Source organism: Mastigoproctus giganteus, chromosome 13 (assembly GCF_048544385.1).
Source record: "Mastigoproctus giganteus isolate SK-2022 chromosome 13, ASM4854438v1, whole genome shotgun sequence".
NCBI classification, from domain to species: domain Eukaryota; kingdom Metazoa; phylum Arthropoda; class Arachnida; order Uropygi; family Thelyphonidae; genus Mastigoproctus; species Mastigoproctus giganteus.
The window spans coordinates 160,809,432-160,825,966 of NC_143587.1; the positions used below are offsets into that span (position 1 = coordinate 160,809,432).

Genomic DNA, 16,535 nt, shown 5'->3' on the forward strand with positions numbered 1-16,535 from the left:
ATGAACTCCAGAGCGTTTAACAGGTGGATGATGATCCTCCTGTTAAACGCTCTGGATCGGTAAGTGGCTCGATATAATTATGTATTTTTACGAAACATTATTGAATGAAAGCCATAGATCTAATCACAGGGTAACATATCTTGCTACTGCTGTTTGAATCCAATTTAATCTGCACAAAAAAACCACAGTTGCATTTTGTGAGCAGAGCCTTCCCCCCGAGAAATAGTTATAACCGTTTCGACCACGAACTGTAGAAATCAGAGCATAGTACTATACAGAGTGTCAACTAGCTGAATTTCTCCCAGCGCCACCAATATCGGACCTATAAAGTAACCTGTCAATCAAAATCCAGAGAGTACTAACGCGCATGCCCGATACTAGTAGAGTTATTACTGTATTTGAAATATTCGTCATTTTTAATTGCATTTTTGGTTACTATTATTATAATTATTTGTGTATTATTATTATTATTATTATTATCACCTTTTTTTTTTTGGTATTCAGTCTACTGACAATAAATAAGAAGTATTTTTCATGTAATAATTCGGGAGTACGATTGTACCCGATACTGAATCTCGACCAGGTAATTTATCATAATTGCTAGAATCAGGAAATATTGGTAAAGATTCCCTATCGGGTCCAGTCGCCGAAAATGGCGGCGAGGAGAGGTTGGGGAAAGCAGTGATTGACGGGTTTGACTCGGCCCACTCACTGCGTTCCTCCTCCTCTCCTCGCCTCGCCAGCGGATGTCAAGTGACACGAGGATGGCACGTGGCAGACAGCAACAAATATGGAGGCTAAAAACAAAGGATAAATCCAATAAATTTAAAAGTTCAAGTTACAAAAATGCACGTTTTTCGCGATCACTAATTTTTGGTGGGGTCTGCTGTCCCCTAACCCACGCTATTTTTTTTTTCTACAAAATTGAAACCGAAAAAGAAAAGGTAATTTAAGGGTAAATAAAACGAACGAAAAGGAACGGCAACCCAACATTTGAAAAAAACATAAATGCAGGTTTCTATGAAAAACATAAAAACAAATGCACGTTATTCTATGCTATTTTACGAGCATTAACAATGAGAAAGGCTGAAAAGAAGAAAACGAAAAGGTAATTTTAGGGGAAATTTTACGAAACAGAAACAAAAATGCACGGTTTTCTATGCTATTTCTATTAAAAACAATCAGACTGAACTGAGACAAAGAAAAACCACTCACCTCATCGATCGGATGTCCTCGTTCAATCCTCTGTTTCAGCTGTATACACTAAGCTCACAGCTTTTAAAAATTCCATAGTTAAATCGCTGCTTATAGCGATTTAACTATGGAACAGTTAAATCGCCAAGACTACATCATCTAGTCAAGACTGCAGTAATAATTCAGACGGAGCATGGGAAGTCTTATCTGACAAAATTTCATTGTATACTATGATGTGGTCACAAAGGAACTGGATGCAAAAAATAATTTTGATATCATATACTTGGATTTCAGGAAAGCTTTCAATACTGCTGCACATGGAAGAAAACTACGGTACAAATTGGAGTAGTATTGTATTAAGGGCAAGTTGCTACTATGGATAAAAGGATGATTTTGAGTGGAAGAAGACAGAGTGTTACTCAATGGATGCTGCTCTTTGAGGACTAATGTTATTAGTGGAGTCCCCCAAGGGTCTGTGTTGTGCCCACTGTTTTTTATATTTATCAATGATATTCATGAAGGTATATCAGGCTTAATGTCCAAGTATACAGATGATACAAAGGTTAGCAGGGTTGTTAATGACAATAATGGCAGTGTGCTACTGCAATAGGATCTATAAAAGTTAAGCAGACGGGCTGAGAAGTGACAACTGAAGTATAACATTAAAAAATGCAAAGCTGCATTTGGGGTAGTAGTAGTGACCCCAGAGAAACATACCAGCTATGTGGTACTACACTTAGGGTGGTAGAAACTGAAAAAGACCTGGGATATAAAAGTTCAGTCAGATATGAAGTTTTCTGAGCAGTGCAGACAGGCTGCCAGAACAGGTCATGGCGTATTGTCAATGATATTCAGGAATTTTGCTAGCATGGATAAGAAGGTGATTATCTCCTTGTATAAGGCAATAGTCAGACTACACCTTGAGTACTGCATACTGGTCTGGAGGCCTCATTTTAGGAAAGATGTAGAGTTGCTTGAGCAAGTACAGAGAAGGGCAACAAGATTGGTGAGGGGAACGAAGTGGTGCTCTTACCAAGAAGGGCTTAAGTTCTCCAAATTGCATCATCTGGAGACTAGACACCTGCAAAGTGATCTGATTGAGGTGTATAATGGGTTGAACAGGTCCAAAACCCATGTGACTCACTCCTTTTTTTTTGTTGTTGTTTTAGTGGGCTCTCCCTGCCTGTAGCCTTGGCTACCTCAGGGTTCGCCCAAGCAGTGCTTCACCCTCCCTACTGCCCGGCATGCCTCCTAGTTGCGCCGGATGGTAAACTAGAGATTTCTGTGTGAAAACACAGGCCCCTAGGCTAAGAGGCCGGATGAACAACACAACCAACATAACCCACACTAACACTACACGAACAATCACTAACCTACATTAATCCGGCCTTTACAGAGTTTGTATTCATCATATTGCTAGACATGGAGTTGGGGGAAACTCTCAGTGCCGCATTACAATTAACATTATACACCATACCCTATGTCTGGCCATTATGTTCTTGCTCTTAAAGTGGTCAGATAGTTTCTTGGTTATGCAGCTGGTCATGATCTTGTACATTGTTGGGAGACAGGCAGTAGGCCAGTCTGAACTGTGCATATAAGTCTTTAGTCTTCCTTTTAATTTTATGACTTGAATCAACATGCTTTTTTATATATTACAGGACAGTTCATTTTATAGTTTTATTATTTCAATTTACAGAAGACTACATGTAATTCTAATATCTTTCATATGTAATGAGAAACTTCATAAATAAAAGGACTTTGAATTATAGTGCCATGTTTATCTTTTTTTTTGTTGTAATGCTAACTCAAATAAATAGTGATCTAAATGAAAGAATGTTAAATTATTTTTGTTAAAGAAAATAACCCAGCAATAAAACAGTCAAAATTTAGTCACAGATAATAAGTCTACCAAATTTTTGATTCATTCCAGACTATTTGTATTTTTGTGTAGTACGCTAAAAAAAAAAAAAAAAAAAAATATATATATATATATATATATACAGGGTGTTTCAGTTAAACGTTTCAGAACTTCTAAGAGGGGTAGGGTACATCCTGACAACTCGAAATCATATAGCAATGTGGGGTCGGAAATGCTTTCCTGAAGCGGTGTTGTACACAGAAGCACCATAAAGAAAAGAGACTGTAAGTGAGAAATCGTTTTAATAATACATGAAAAGAAGCAAAAGGTACATGGATTAAAGTAAGTGTTCGAAGTTTCTTGCACGGGCTACAATGCACGCCTCACATCTCCGACGCATGGACATCCGAACATTCTGGAATACTCCAGGCGAATTTCGAATTTCTTCGGCAGCTACTGCGATTCTTGCAACCAGCTCCTCAGCATTGTCAACAGGGGTGTCATAAACTAGCGATTTCATATGACCGTGAAAATTCCTTCACAAGGGAAAGAATTTTCAACACGCATAACGACCATATCTGGGCGGTCGAGAACCCGCATGCAATACGACGTCGTGCAGCACAGATTCGATTTTCGGTCAATGTATGGGCCGGTATTATGGGAGATCACCTCATCGGACCTTACCTGTTACCGTGTCGTCTAACCGGACCTATCTACTTGATCTTTCTGCAGCAAGTATTGCCACAACTTTTGAGAGATGAACAGATTTCTGCATCGACGCAACAGACAATGTGGTTCCAACACGATGGAGCCCCTGCCCATTATAGCGGAGATGTTCGTAACTACCTGGATGTCACATTTGGTCAACAGTGGATCGGACGTGGTGGTCCCGTGCGTTGGCCTGCTCGGTCATCCGACCTATCATGTCTTGATTTTTATTTCTGGGGTCATATGAAATCGCTAGTTTATGACACCCCTGTTGACAATGCTGAGGAGCTGGTTGCAAGAATCGCAGTAGCTGCCGAAGAAATTCGAAATTCGCCTGGAATATTCCGGAATGTTCGGATGTCCACGCGTCGGAGATGTGAGGCGTGCATTGTATCCCGTGGAAGAAACTTCGAACACTTACTTTAATCCATGTACCTTTTGCTTCTTTTCATGTATTATTAAAACGATTTCTCACTTACGGTCTCTTTTCTTTATGGTGCTTCTGTGTACAACACCGCTTCAGGAAAGCATTTCCGACCCCACATTGCTATATGATTTCGAGTTGTCAGGATGTACCCTACCCCTCTTAGAAGTTCTGAAACGTTTAACTGAAACACCCTGTATATATATATATATATATATATATATATATATATATATATTAGGGGCTGTAGTTAACAGCCAAATGATGCACAGTTCATTTCATAGGATGGCAGATATAAAATAATAAATAAATAAAGGAAAAGAATTAAATAAAAATTAAAACCAAAATCAAAAGGAGTTAAATTCATTAAATGGAAACTGAAAACAAGTGTTCATTAGTTCAAATGACCAGATGTAGAATTATGGAGTTAAATAAGATTAAATAAGTAATAATTTAAAATAATGGACAGACGTTGGCAAGTGAGAAGGAAATTAATATGAGTCATGTGCCAGTTGCAATAAACATTAATAAATAAAGAATTTTATATACACACTGTTGGGTTTCAGTACAGTGCAACAGGTGCACTGGGCTTACTGTACTGAAACCTATTATTACTACTCACTTGAACTCAGCAGTGTGTAAGTAAAATTCTTTATTTATTAATCTTTATTGCAATGGGGCACACATGACTCATATTAATCTCCTCCTATGCTGCATTTTAGCCATTATATTAAAACCATTCAAAATATTTAGAAACAGTGATTAAAATATTATATATCACATTGATTAAAATATTATATATCACATTGATTAAAATATTATATATCATAATCAGAGCTGTAATACTCAATATGTTCTACGTTGATAAGAATATAAGTAAATTAATAAGAGGAGTTTACCTCAATATAGTACGTGGAACACTTCTGTATGATACCCTCCAGAAATTAAACAGAAATTAAAATTTAATTTCTGGAGGGTATCATACGGAAGTGTTCCACGTACTATATTGAGGTAAACTCCTCTTATTAATTTACTTATATCATAATTATATATTTAAAAATATATATGTGAAAAAAACAACAAATTACCATGTGTATACTTCATAAATTACAGTATAAATATATAAAAAGTTGGGGGGGGGTGAGAGAGGAAAAAAAAAAAAGGGATTTGAATACAGGAAGAAGCAGAAAATAAATCGTTTTAACGTTACCACACAGCTATTATAATTACTTGTCTTAAATTATTCGATATCCCTATTTATATTTATATTTCATTATTCTTCCGCACTTTCATGGTGTTCTTTTTTGTCTAGCAAATAATTAATTATGAATATTATATATTAATATTCGATGAATCGATATATTGTTCGCTGCAATTACAAAATTATAGAAAGTGTTCCACGAACTCTTCGCAATGTCCTGGCTTATTGCTTAGGTCCGATTTTGGTGGCGCCACTTTCTATGCGTTTTAACGTGTAACCTGAATTAACACTATCGTCGATGGAGCATTCATGGGCAAACTGAGTAGTTAGTTGCATTAGAGAAATTGCTGAGGCCGTTTTGTCAATCTCGCATTATATGCCTCTTAAAATTTCAGTAAGGAATTATGATTGATTATTATTTTTTTTTTTTTACCGCTTGGTAACAGAGTACAGATCAGGTTTAATAAAGAAGTTAAATAAACGAAATAGTTTCAGAATTTCGAAATTAAAAAATAATGCTTTGCACTGCCAATTTTTAAACTGTGTTATTAATCATCATCTGTCATCATTCCGCTATTCCACGGGTCGACGTATGAAGTCTCGCCACCATGCCCTGCCCATGTACTTCTTTCCTTCGTTGTTTTCACTCCAGTTTCCTCCTCTCTTATAATGACATCAGTCTTTATCATTAGCATTAGTAGAGGCATTTGATGCAAGAAAGCAAGCTTATGCAGCATCAGCCAAAAAAAAAAAAAAAAAACCCCACTTCCACTTCACCCCTCTGTTCGTTCAAAATACCTGTCCAGCTGAGCCTTAAACTTATTTAGGCTATCAACCTCCACCACAAGGGATGGAAGTCTGTTCCACCAACCAACCACCCAATCATGTCTTGCCATCTCATTTTTTGTCTTCTCCTTGGTCTTTTGTCCCTTAATTGTAAATCAAACATTCTTCTTGGAAACTTCTCTCGTTCATCCTCTTTATGGGGCTTGGCACACCCAGGATCCTGAGCTAGATATCATCATTCTTCTCTTTCTTGAGGATTCCCTTCTACTTTTGACACACTCTTTCTCTCACTCTGGGTAACTCGGGAATTTTGTTTTTTTTTTTTTTTTTTTGGCTGGTGTAGCCAAAAATATGTAGCCATAAGCCTCAGGCTTCCTTGCACCATGTAGCTAATAATAATAATAATTTACATGTCTGAACCATTTCAAGAAAGCAAGCTTATATTGTATCAGCAGAAAAAAAAAAAAAAAAATCTAATTTCACTCATCCATTCCCTCCAAAAGTTTTTCCAGTTCTTCTTCTAATTTATTTAAGCTAACAACTTCCACAATGACAGATGGAAGTTTGTTCCAGCAATCAACTACCTGCTGGCTAAAGGCAAATTTCTGCACATATATTTTACAAGTCTTTCCTCAATTTGAATTTGACTCATTCAGGTTTGTAATCTGAGCAAGAGGAAGAATCCCATCAGCATTGAGCCTGCTCAATCCATTCAAGGCCTCAATCAGATCATCTTGCAGGTGCCTAGCCTCCAGGTGCTGCCACTTGCAGAACTTAAGTGTCTCTGGTAAGAGCACTCCCTTCTTTCCCCTCACAAATCTTGTTGTGCTTCTCTGTATTTGTTCTAGCAACTCAACGTCCTTCCAAAAATGAGGCCTACAAACCTGTATGCACTATTCAAGACATGGCCTGACCCTTACCTTATACAAAGGGATAATTGCCTCCTTATCCCTACTAGCAAAATTCCTGTTATTATTGACAATGACCTGCTGTGGCAGTCTGTCTGCACTGCTCAGAAAACTTCATATCTGACTGCACAATTACCCCCCAGGTCTCTTTCGTTTTCCACTACCCTGAGTGTAGTACTCCACAGTTATTATGTTACTCTCAGGTTACTACTACCCATATGCAGTACTTTGCATTTGTCAATGTTAAACTTCAGTTGCCACCTCTCAGCCCGTTGCCCAACTTTTCTAGATTGCCCAACTTCCCCACAATCTGTGTTACATATTTGCATTCAACTGATTGCCCCAAAAGTATTTGGCTTACTTATCCTTTCACTGATAGATCTAGTATGGGGGTCAACCTGCTCCCCAGAGCCTCAGTAAATTGAAGCTAATATTGTGCAATTTATAATAATTGAATTGCTAGTATCAATCCTTGTCATGCAAGAAGAACTAGCTGCCTTTCTCTAGAAATTGTAGCCTCAACCGGCAAATTCGCTTCAATAGTCTTTGAAGCACCTGTACATGGAACACATCATTGATTCTCCCATTCATGTACAAATCCCTTGTGATTCACACACTGTTTGTCGAAAAACATAATCAGCATTGTCTTCATCTTGGATTTCTGTAAATGAAACCTTTTGGGCCTTGGTGATGATTTTGAAGTCCAATGTATGCCCTGATGCCTCGTTTCTGGGTCATATTGAAACACCCAACACACACACACACCTTCAGCGACAACACAGTCGAGAAATTGGGATTGTCTTGACAAGCCCTGGATAAAGTTTTCGCATGATGATACTATTCGTTGCTTCTGTATATATAATGATATATATCATTATATATCATCATTGATATCCCCCCCCCCAGATCCTGAGCCATTTTTACTTAAGAATGGTAATGATATTCACACTGATGTTAGCGATGTGGTTATGTAAAATGGATTGCATTTTACATTACATTTTTTACTGATTAATATATTAATCAGTAAAAAAATTAATGTAAAATGTATTTACAAAATAGGTAATCTAGACATTTAGACACAGGGTTAATTACTGTTATCATTAGCTTAAAAAAATTAAATGCTCTATGTAACGTTTCTTTTGATGTAGCCTTTGAAATGTGTTTATGGCAAAACAGATAATTACAGAATTGCCATACACCTATTCAGGCAATGTTACTTGTTCCAGATAAAATCTGAAGTAGAACTTTGGCAGCCAATGCATTTTTAATGGCTAACTTTAGGTCCAGTTCAGTCTCTTTTTTTTATCCTCATATTGTATGTATTAATTCCTTGTGAAGTTACAATTTGAATTTAAAAAAATGCTAAATGGTATTCATAATTAAAATAAGCAATAGTGTGGTAGTAATTTGTAAATCATAGACCAATATGAATAACAGTTTTATGGTCAAGGTGGTCATAAAACAAGTGGTGTAAGCTGCTAAACGGGAGATGTCACTGATCAACAAATGAATAAGAAGACGTTATTTTATGAATTACATATCAAATTTACATACACTACCATATTTCTATTTTTATGAAGTTGAGGTAACACCATTCTAAAATATCTTACTTAAGGTAAGTTGGGAGGGATAAGCTAAGGAAAGCAAACTTAAAATTGTTTCACAAAAGATTTTTGGGAAACAAATGTTTTCACGTAAACATTTTTCAGTTTACAAATAACTAAAGAAATGTTTATTTTTATATGAAACAGTTGCAAACAATTGGTAATTCTACTGGTATTTCATAAATTTCCCATTATACCAGTTTGTAAAATGAGTAAGGAATTAATCTGTTTTTAAATTTACTTTGTAACTAAAAAATAATTTGTTAAATTGCATTTTTTAGAAAAAAAAAATCAAGGACTTTTTTTTTTTTTCTAATAAGTAATTACTTACATATATTTTAATTTCCAGTTTAGCAGTTTAGTAACTTAATATAAATAATAATAATGTTCATCAGTGCCATAGTATTGATTTATAATAATGTACTCCATAGTCACACAATCAGGAAATCATAATGGAGCAAATAAATCTAGAGTTGAAGTTCAATTAGAATAAAATTTATAAAAGATGCTGAAATATATACCATGCTCAGTTAAGCACATGTTCACCTTTTTTTTTTTTTTTTTTTTATGAACACCCGAAATACAAAAGGCAGGGCCTCTGAGAGGAATTTTATCAGGAGGTACAAAGTTTCTTTCGGGGGCCCCCTTCCCTTCTCCATTAGCATCCTGTTTTTATCCACTATGGTTTTATGCCATGAGCTGTAGCCTGTAAGGCCAAAAGAGTATGGAAGATTAGAGAGGGGAGGAATGAAGCACTCTGTTGATTTTCTGCATTTGAGACCTTATGCTGCTGCTATACTCCCTCCATGATAAATATAAATAAAATAAAAGGGGATCAGAGAAAGCACATTTGATTTGAACATCTTTGTTTATGCTACAATACAGATAAGGAGAAAGAATTCACATTGAAACATCCTTTTATATTGCAATGCAGATCAGAGAATCAGAAGATATAATTATTAGTAAAAAGTGAAAAAAAAAGGTAGATAGGCTTAGTATTTTTTGTGAAAAATTTTGAATCATAGCATGAAAATTAATTGTTCTGGCAACATTTGATTCAATATTTAGCCTGGCCAAATCCACATGACGTTCCTGGGACATTGTAGACCTTAAATAATTCTTAATCAGCTTGAGTTTGCAAAATGACCTCTCTGCAGAAGCTACTGTTGCTGGAATTGTTAATAGTATTCTTAAACTAACACAAACATTTGGAAACAGGTTACCAAGTCTGTACTCTGTTAACAAGTTCAACAGATCTAATGGCTTTAACTGTGCATTTACAAAATTTGCTTTATGTACTGAGGGTAAATGTTGCATTTCTTTTCCAAAATCATCACCGTTAAGGTCAGCAGGATATTGCTCTGATAAAGCTTTTCTCTCCACGTCACTTTCAGACATGGTAAGATATTTCCACAAGAAATCAAATTTTGCCAACTGCTTAACAGCATTGAAGCGGACAGTTAATCCTGCTATAACATTGTGTACCAAAATGTAAAACACACACTTTCTGAAGTAGGCTGCTTCTGGCATATCATCTGTGTTATTACACGATCTGACCACCTTGTTTTAGCATCAGGTGTGCTGTCATCATGCGGCCTTGCCCTCTTGCCCCTAACTCCACCACATCTACAGGAGAGTTTTCTTTCTATCTTTAGGTTTGATGCAACCAATTTGGCTTCATTCCACATGCATTTCCAGTTGTTTTGAAGTTTTGTCAGATATGTGAGGAAAGTTTCTATGTTTCTACTTCAAAATCCAGTGTGGCATCCATCTCTAGCTTGGATGACCTTGTTGCAAATATCTATGCCAGCTAATATTTTGTACCACACACACAAGCAAAAGATGTTACATATAATAAAATGCCATGGCCTTCATTTCTTGTTTTGGCCATCAAATTTAGTTATAGGAGGTCTTCCAATTCTAATTTAATGCCAGGTAAGTGAGCTGCAAAAGGCTTTACACATTCAACACGATCTGACCATCTTGTTTCAGTCATACCATGAAGAGAAGAACCAATACAGTTTTGTAGTAATTCCCACTGTTTAGGACTGGAACTGAACAGGTAGTTGTAGTAGTAGTGGCATGTGATGCAAGAAAGCAAGTGTATGAGCTTATACAGCATCAGCCAAAAAAAAAAAAAAATCACACCATTCCCTCCAAATGCCTGTCCAGTTCCTCCTTAAATTTATTCAACCTATCAACTTCCACAACAATAGATGGAAGTTTGTTCCAGCAATTAACCTCCCGCTGGCTAAAAGCAAATTTCTGCACATCTATTCTACATCTGTCTTTTCTTAATTTGAATTTATGCTCCCTTAGGTTCGTAATCTGAACAAGTGGAAGGATCCCATCAGAATTCAGCGTGCTCAACCCATTCAAGGCCTTATACACCTCAAAGGTGGTACACAGCTTGAATTGTTCCGAAAAAGGTTATTGCTTCAGGTATGCATTCAGCAGCATCATTTCCACATAAGTTGAGTGTGTGACAATCACAAGGTGAAAAACTTGCTGTTGAACATTGTTCTTTTATTTTTGCTTGTGTGCTGTTGTATTTTTCAGCCATATTTGCCTCATTATCGTAGGCTTGAGTTCTACAATCACTGAGAGGAATAGCTTGTTCTTTCAGAGTATCAGTTATCAACTAAGCAATTTCTTCCCCTATTTTGTTGCTACAATCTGCAAACTTGAGAAATCTTTCTTGAATCTCATATTGTGTTTCTTTTAAAAGTATATATCTCAAAAGAAATGTTGTTTGTTCAATATGGGAGGAATCTAGTGTGGCAACTATTATTACTGCAAAGTACTTTGCAGATTGCCTCTCCAGCAAAATGTGTTGTTTCACAAGATGCGAGCATCCTGCAATAAATTTTGTGAGTTAGGGGATAATGAGCTTGAAGCCACTCACTCTTTTTCTGTGACTCCTCTACACTTAGCACATGTTCCTGAAGGATGGAGTCTCACCTGGAGAGCAGTTCAATGAGTCCTAAAAAGTATCCATTGTTTGAATCACCAATTCAGTGGGATGAACCAGTAAATGCCAGAACACATTCTCTCAAGAAGGGTACAACATTGATGATGCACTTTAAAAGATTGTACTATTTCACAGCTTCAGTTTTGATTGATGCTTCTAAGATGGTGTCAACTCCTGTCTCAGACAGCAGGCACCTTTCTAGTTCTCGTCAAGCTAGGTAACATTCTCTGTGACTATGTATAATGTAGTTTTGGGATCCTGTAGGAAAGTTTCCACCACTTCCCATTAGAATCCCAGCTTTCAGCAGATACCAGTGCAGATTTAGATGCAGAAGTGCTAGTCTTGAGACTATTGACTGTCTTGTGCCAGAATAATCGATATGGAAAGCAATATAATGCTTGTTTCTGTTGACTCCAGACAAGCCAGTCTCTTACATGTAGTTCTCCCTTTGTGCTTTGAAATTTCAGTATGTTTTCTGGGAAAACTTGATTGCAGGTATTTTTTAGGCAGAGGGATGTGACTATTCATAACATATTTTTCTATTTCCTTTTGAGATGGAAACTCAGTAGTGATACATCCAATGTCAAGGTCTACATTATGATTACCCCTCCTGTTTTCCAAATTCACTTCCACATACGCCTGTATGTCTGTTTCTTTCTGTTTTCCATTTTCATTTTCCGCATCTGCCCCTTCATCAAAATCCTGTTCATGATTATCCAGATCAACTGCTCCTTGTTTGGGGATGAGATTTGCAACAGTTTCTTCTTGCGCCAATTATATAGGTGAGTTTAATGAAAAAATTTTTTGAAGTTGCACTTAATCCAAATTGAAAGAGTGTTTATTGACCCCTTTTTTCATTTTCCTCTGCGCTTCCGTAGCCAGGTGGGAAGGAGCAGCAGTGCGTAGCACACGCTTCTTGATTAGACCGGGGTTCGAGCCCATCACCACCAAATACGGAGGATGCGGAAAGGTCAAGGAATGACCACCGCATATTCTCGGAGCAATATGGCCTTAGTTGCTAATGCTCCTAAAAACAAAATAACAATAACATCATTTTCCTCTCGTTCTTCCTTGTCTTCTTTTCTGGGCTCCTGATTTGTGAGAATAGATTTTGGAGAGACGATTTATAATTTATACTTTTATATCTGAAAAAAAGGGAAAAAAAGAAAATAAGACAAAAAATATTATATACTAATAGCTTAGTAGTGGTAGTAGACTAGTATTAATAGTAGTAGAAGTAGTGGTAGTAGACTAGCAGTAGTAGTACTGCTATAATTAATGTGATGTACATTAGCATTTAAGAGAACATGCTACTACAGCTAAGTTCAAGCGATGTCAACATCCGCCAGCCAACGATAAAAACCATTTTGATTTTTAATATTGTATATTAATATGCACTTTACCTTTTCATGATTCACATACAAATTGCCTGGATACCTACTTAATTTTCTTTGTGGCATAAAATCATTGGCTTTTCAGAACATACAATATGTGATGCCTGATCTTTTGAATAGGCTTAGCCAAAGCTGGCAATCATAGTTATTGTCATTAGGCCACAAAAGTTCTATAGCTAAGCTATGAACTGTTGCAATAACGTGTAATATAGATTACAGTTAATACTTTCGACCTTGTACGATGTACTCCCTGCACACCCCCCCCCCTGTCATAGGCCCTGACAAAAGGTATCAAAACCCTTGCATCCCACTCCTTCAATCCCTGTGCAGGGGTTGAAGGAGAGGATTGCCAGATACTTTGCTCCGGAGACTAAATATGGGTTTACCACTTCAAGATTCCAATAAGCAAAGTGCTGGTATTGCAATGGTTGATGTGCATCATATTACCACCTTGAGTTGGTATTATTATTATATTACTATTATATTAAAATATCATATTATTAGTGTTATATTATATTAGTATTAATATTAGTATCAGCACCGTGCATGGGTTTAAGATTATGGGTGGGGAATGCCAGAAATTTTGCTCTGGAGACTAAACATGGGTTTCACCACTCCAAGCCTTGTATAAGCAAAGTGGTGGTATTGCATCTGCTTTATCATGTTAGATGAAACTTGTTGCAGAGTTTCTGAGGAAAATTAACAATACCATTAATTTTCTAGCTTTTAATTCTGCCAGTTGTAGCACTTAGCAAGTTCCTTGATGAATCTGAGAGGAAATATTCAAGTAAAGGAAGCAAGGGAGGCCATTGTGGTGCTAATCAGATGATCATTTAAGCAAGTATATAAGAAATCCGTGGAAAGTTTGGAAGCATGGACCGTTGTGACATCTTATACCAGTGAAAATGCTTATCTGTCTCATCCTCATCAGGAATCTGTATGGATTGCATTATTCATTGTTTCTGTAAAACATTTTGGATGAAATCATTCTAACATCATATCATAATATTGCAAACCATATGCTAATCTTTATCAAGTGATAAGGTTTGTTTTAAATTGGAAAGGATGTTCTGCGATAAAAATTTTAGTTTTGGTTATTTACAAAGGCACTCAGTTGAAATCAGACTTCATCAGAAAAACAAAAATAATCCACAGTTAGAATGAAAAAACATTGAAACTAACAACAAAAATTTGCTCTTTGGGCTTTTTCTGGTTTTTCAGTTTGTGCACCTTGTTTCAGTCATACCATGAAGAGAAGAACCAATACAGTTTTGTAGTAATTCCCACTGTTTAGGACTGGAACTGAACAGGTAGTTGTAGTAGTAGTGGTGGCATGTGATGCAAGTGATGATGGGAAAATATGTAACTTTTAATTGCTTTATGTGAAGAATTGTTAGTATTAATAATTAGAATATAAATAAGAAATATATAATTGGATGAATTTGAGGTATTGCTCAAAGCATCAAAGGTGGATATTGTTGGGATATCAGAGACGTGGTGTCACACAGATATAAGGAATGCAGAACTGCAATTTGGGGAGTATGTCTACAGAAAGGATAGACAGGATAGGAAGGGAGGAGGGGTTATGCTATTAGTTAAGAAACACATAAAATCCAAGGAAGTGAAGCCAGTCGACATCGCTGGACAGTGCAGTGTCGAGTCAGTTTGGTGTGACATAAGCATTGGGAGATCAAAATTGAGAGTAGGAGTGTGCTTTAGGTCTGATGAGTATAATAAGAAACCGTACAGGGAAATAGAGTGGGCCAGTACATCAGAGAGTCCTATAATAGGGGATTTTAATTTCCCAGATATTGACTGGAATTTGTAGGTTGGTCACTCACACACTAGCAAGGCTTTTGTGGATTTATTGGATGATTGTTTTCTACATCAGCATGTTCAGGAGGCAACTAGAGGGAGTAATACTCTTGATTTGATTATCAGTAGTGATTCTTCATGCATTAAGAATCTGCAGATAAAGGAACCACTAGGTGGCAGTGATCACAGTGTGCTGAAGTGGGATTTCTCAAAGAGGTAACTACCATCAGGGGTAAAGGGAAGGGTTATTGCTTTCGTAAAGGCAACTACAATGGTCTGAGACAGTATTTAAATTCTATACAGTGGGACCAACTGATGATGTTACCAACAGCAAATTCAAAATGGGAAGCATTCAAAGAACTTATCTTGGAAGCTACTAGGCTTTTCATACCAGCTAAGAAATATTGTTCAAGGTTCAGGCCTAAATGGATGTCAGATGAACTAATGAGACATATGACAGAGAAGAAAAATGCATGGGATACATATAAATTAACACGTGACACAGAAGCCTATGATATATACAAATTGATCTGTAACCAAGTTACAAAGGAGTTTAGGCAGGCAAAGGCAGATTACGAGAAATCTTTGGCAAGGGATGCAAAGAAAAACAGCAAAGAGTTCTTTACTTATGTAAACTCTAGAAGGAAGGGGATGAATCAGATTGGTCCACTTGATATCGATGGGTCAACTGTTGATGATCCTGCTCAGGTAGCTAACAAACTAAATGAATATTTTGCATCGACATTCACACATGAGAAGTTATTCAGCGAGGGGAATACCAGAGGTGTATTCAACTCTGGCAGTAAGCTAGAGAATCTTGTAATAACTGAGAGTAAAGTGGAGGAGAAATTGTTGAAGATAAACACAAGAAAGGCACCTGGGGTGGATGGGATCTATCCAGTTATAATAAAGGAGATAGCAAAGGAAGTAAGCAAACCCTTAGCCATAATTATGAGAGCTTCCTTGGACTCGGGAGAGGTACCCACAGACTGGAGATGTGCGAATGTGACTCCAATTCACAAAGGAGGATCAAAGGCTGACACAAGTAATTATAGATCTGTGAGTTTAACTTCTGTTCCAGGAAAATTAATGGAGGCACTGGTTAAAGAAGCACTGCAGGATCATCTAGACAAGACTTCAGTTATAGCTCGGACACAGCATGGTTTTGTTAAGGGGAAGTCTTGCCTGACCAATTTGATTGGATACTATGATGCAGTCACAAAAGAACTGGATGCAGGGAATAACTTTGATATTATATACTTAGATCTTAGAAAGGCTTTTGATACTGTTGCACATGGAAGACTGCTGCACAAATTGGAGCAGGGTGGTATTGGAGACAAATTGCTGCTATGGTTAAGGGATGGCTGTGTGGGAGAAGACAGAGAGTGGTAATCAGTGGACACTGCTCTTTGTGGACTAATGTTATTAGTGTAGTCCCTCATGGTTCAGTGTTGGGTCCATTATTGTTTTCTGTATTTATAAATGATATCGATGATGGTATATCAAGCTTAATGTCCAAGTTTGCAGACGATACAAAAGTTGACAGGTTTGTTAAGGACACTACTGATGCTAATCTGCTGCAACAGGTTCTGGAAAGATTGAGCAGATGGGCTGAGAGGTGGCAAATGAAGTTTAACATTGACAAATGTAAAGCACTACATATGGGAAA

General features: G+C 36.9%; 1 protein-coding gene across 1 annotated transcript in view; it reads left to right on the forward strand.

Moving 5' to 3' along the window:
• The first annotated feature begins 5,690 nt into the window (after positions 1-5,690).
• The window catches only part of LOC150076555 (pre-piRNA 3'-exonuclease trimmer-like), a 202,122-nt gene continuing 191,277 nt past the window's right edge, over positions 5,691-16,535 (forward strand). The window contains exon 1 of the mRNA XM_090387381.1: positions 5,691-5,782. The gene's annotated coding sequence lies outside the window, so the exon portion shown is untranslated. The remainder of the gene's footprint in view (positions 5,783-16,535) is intronic.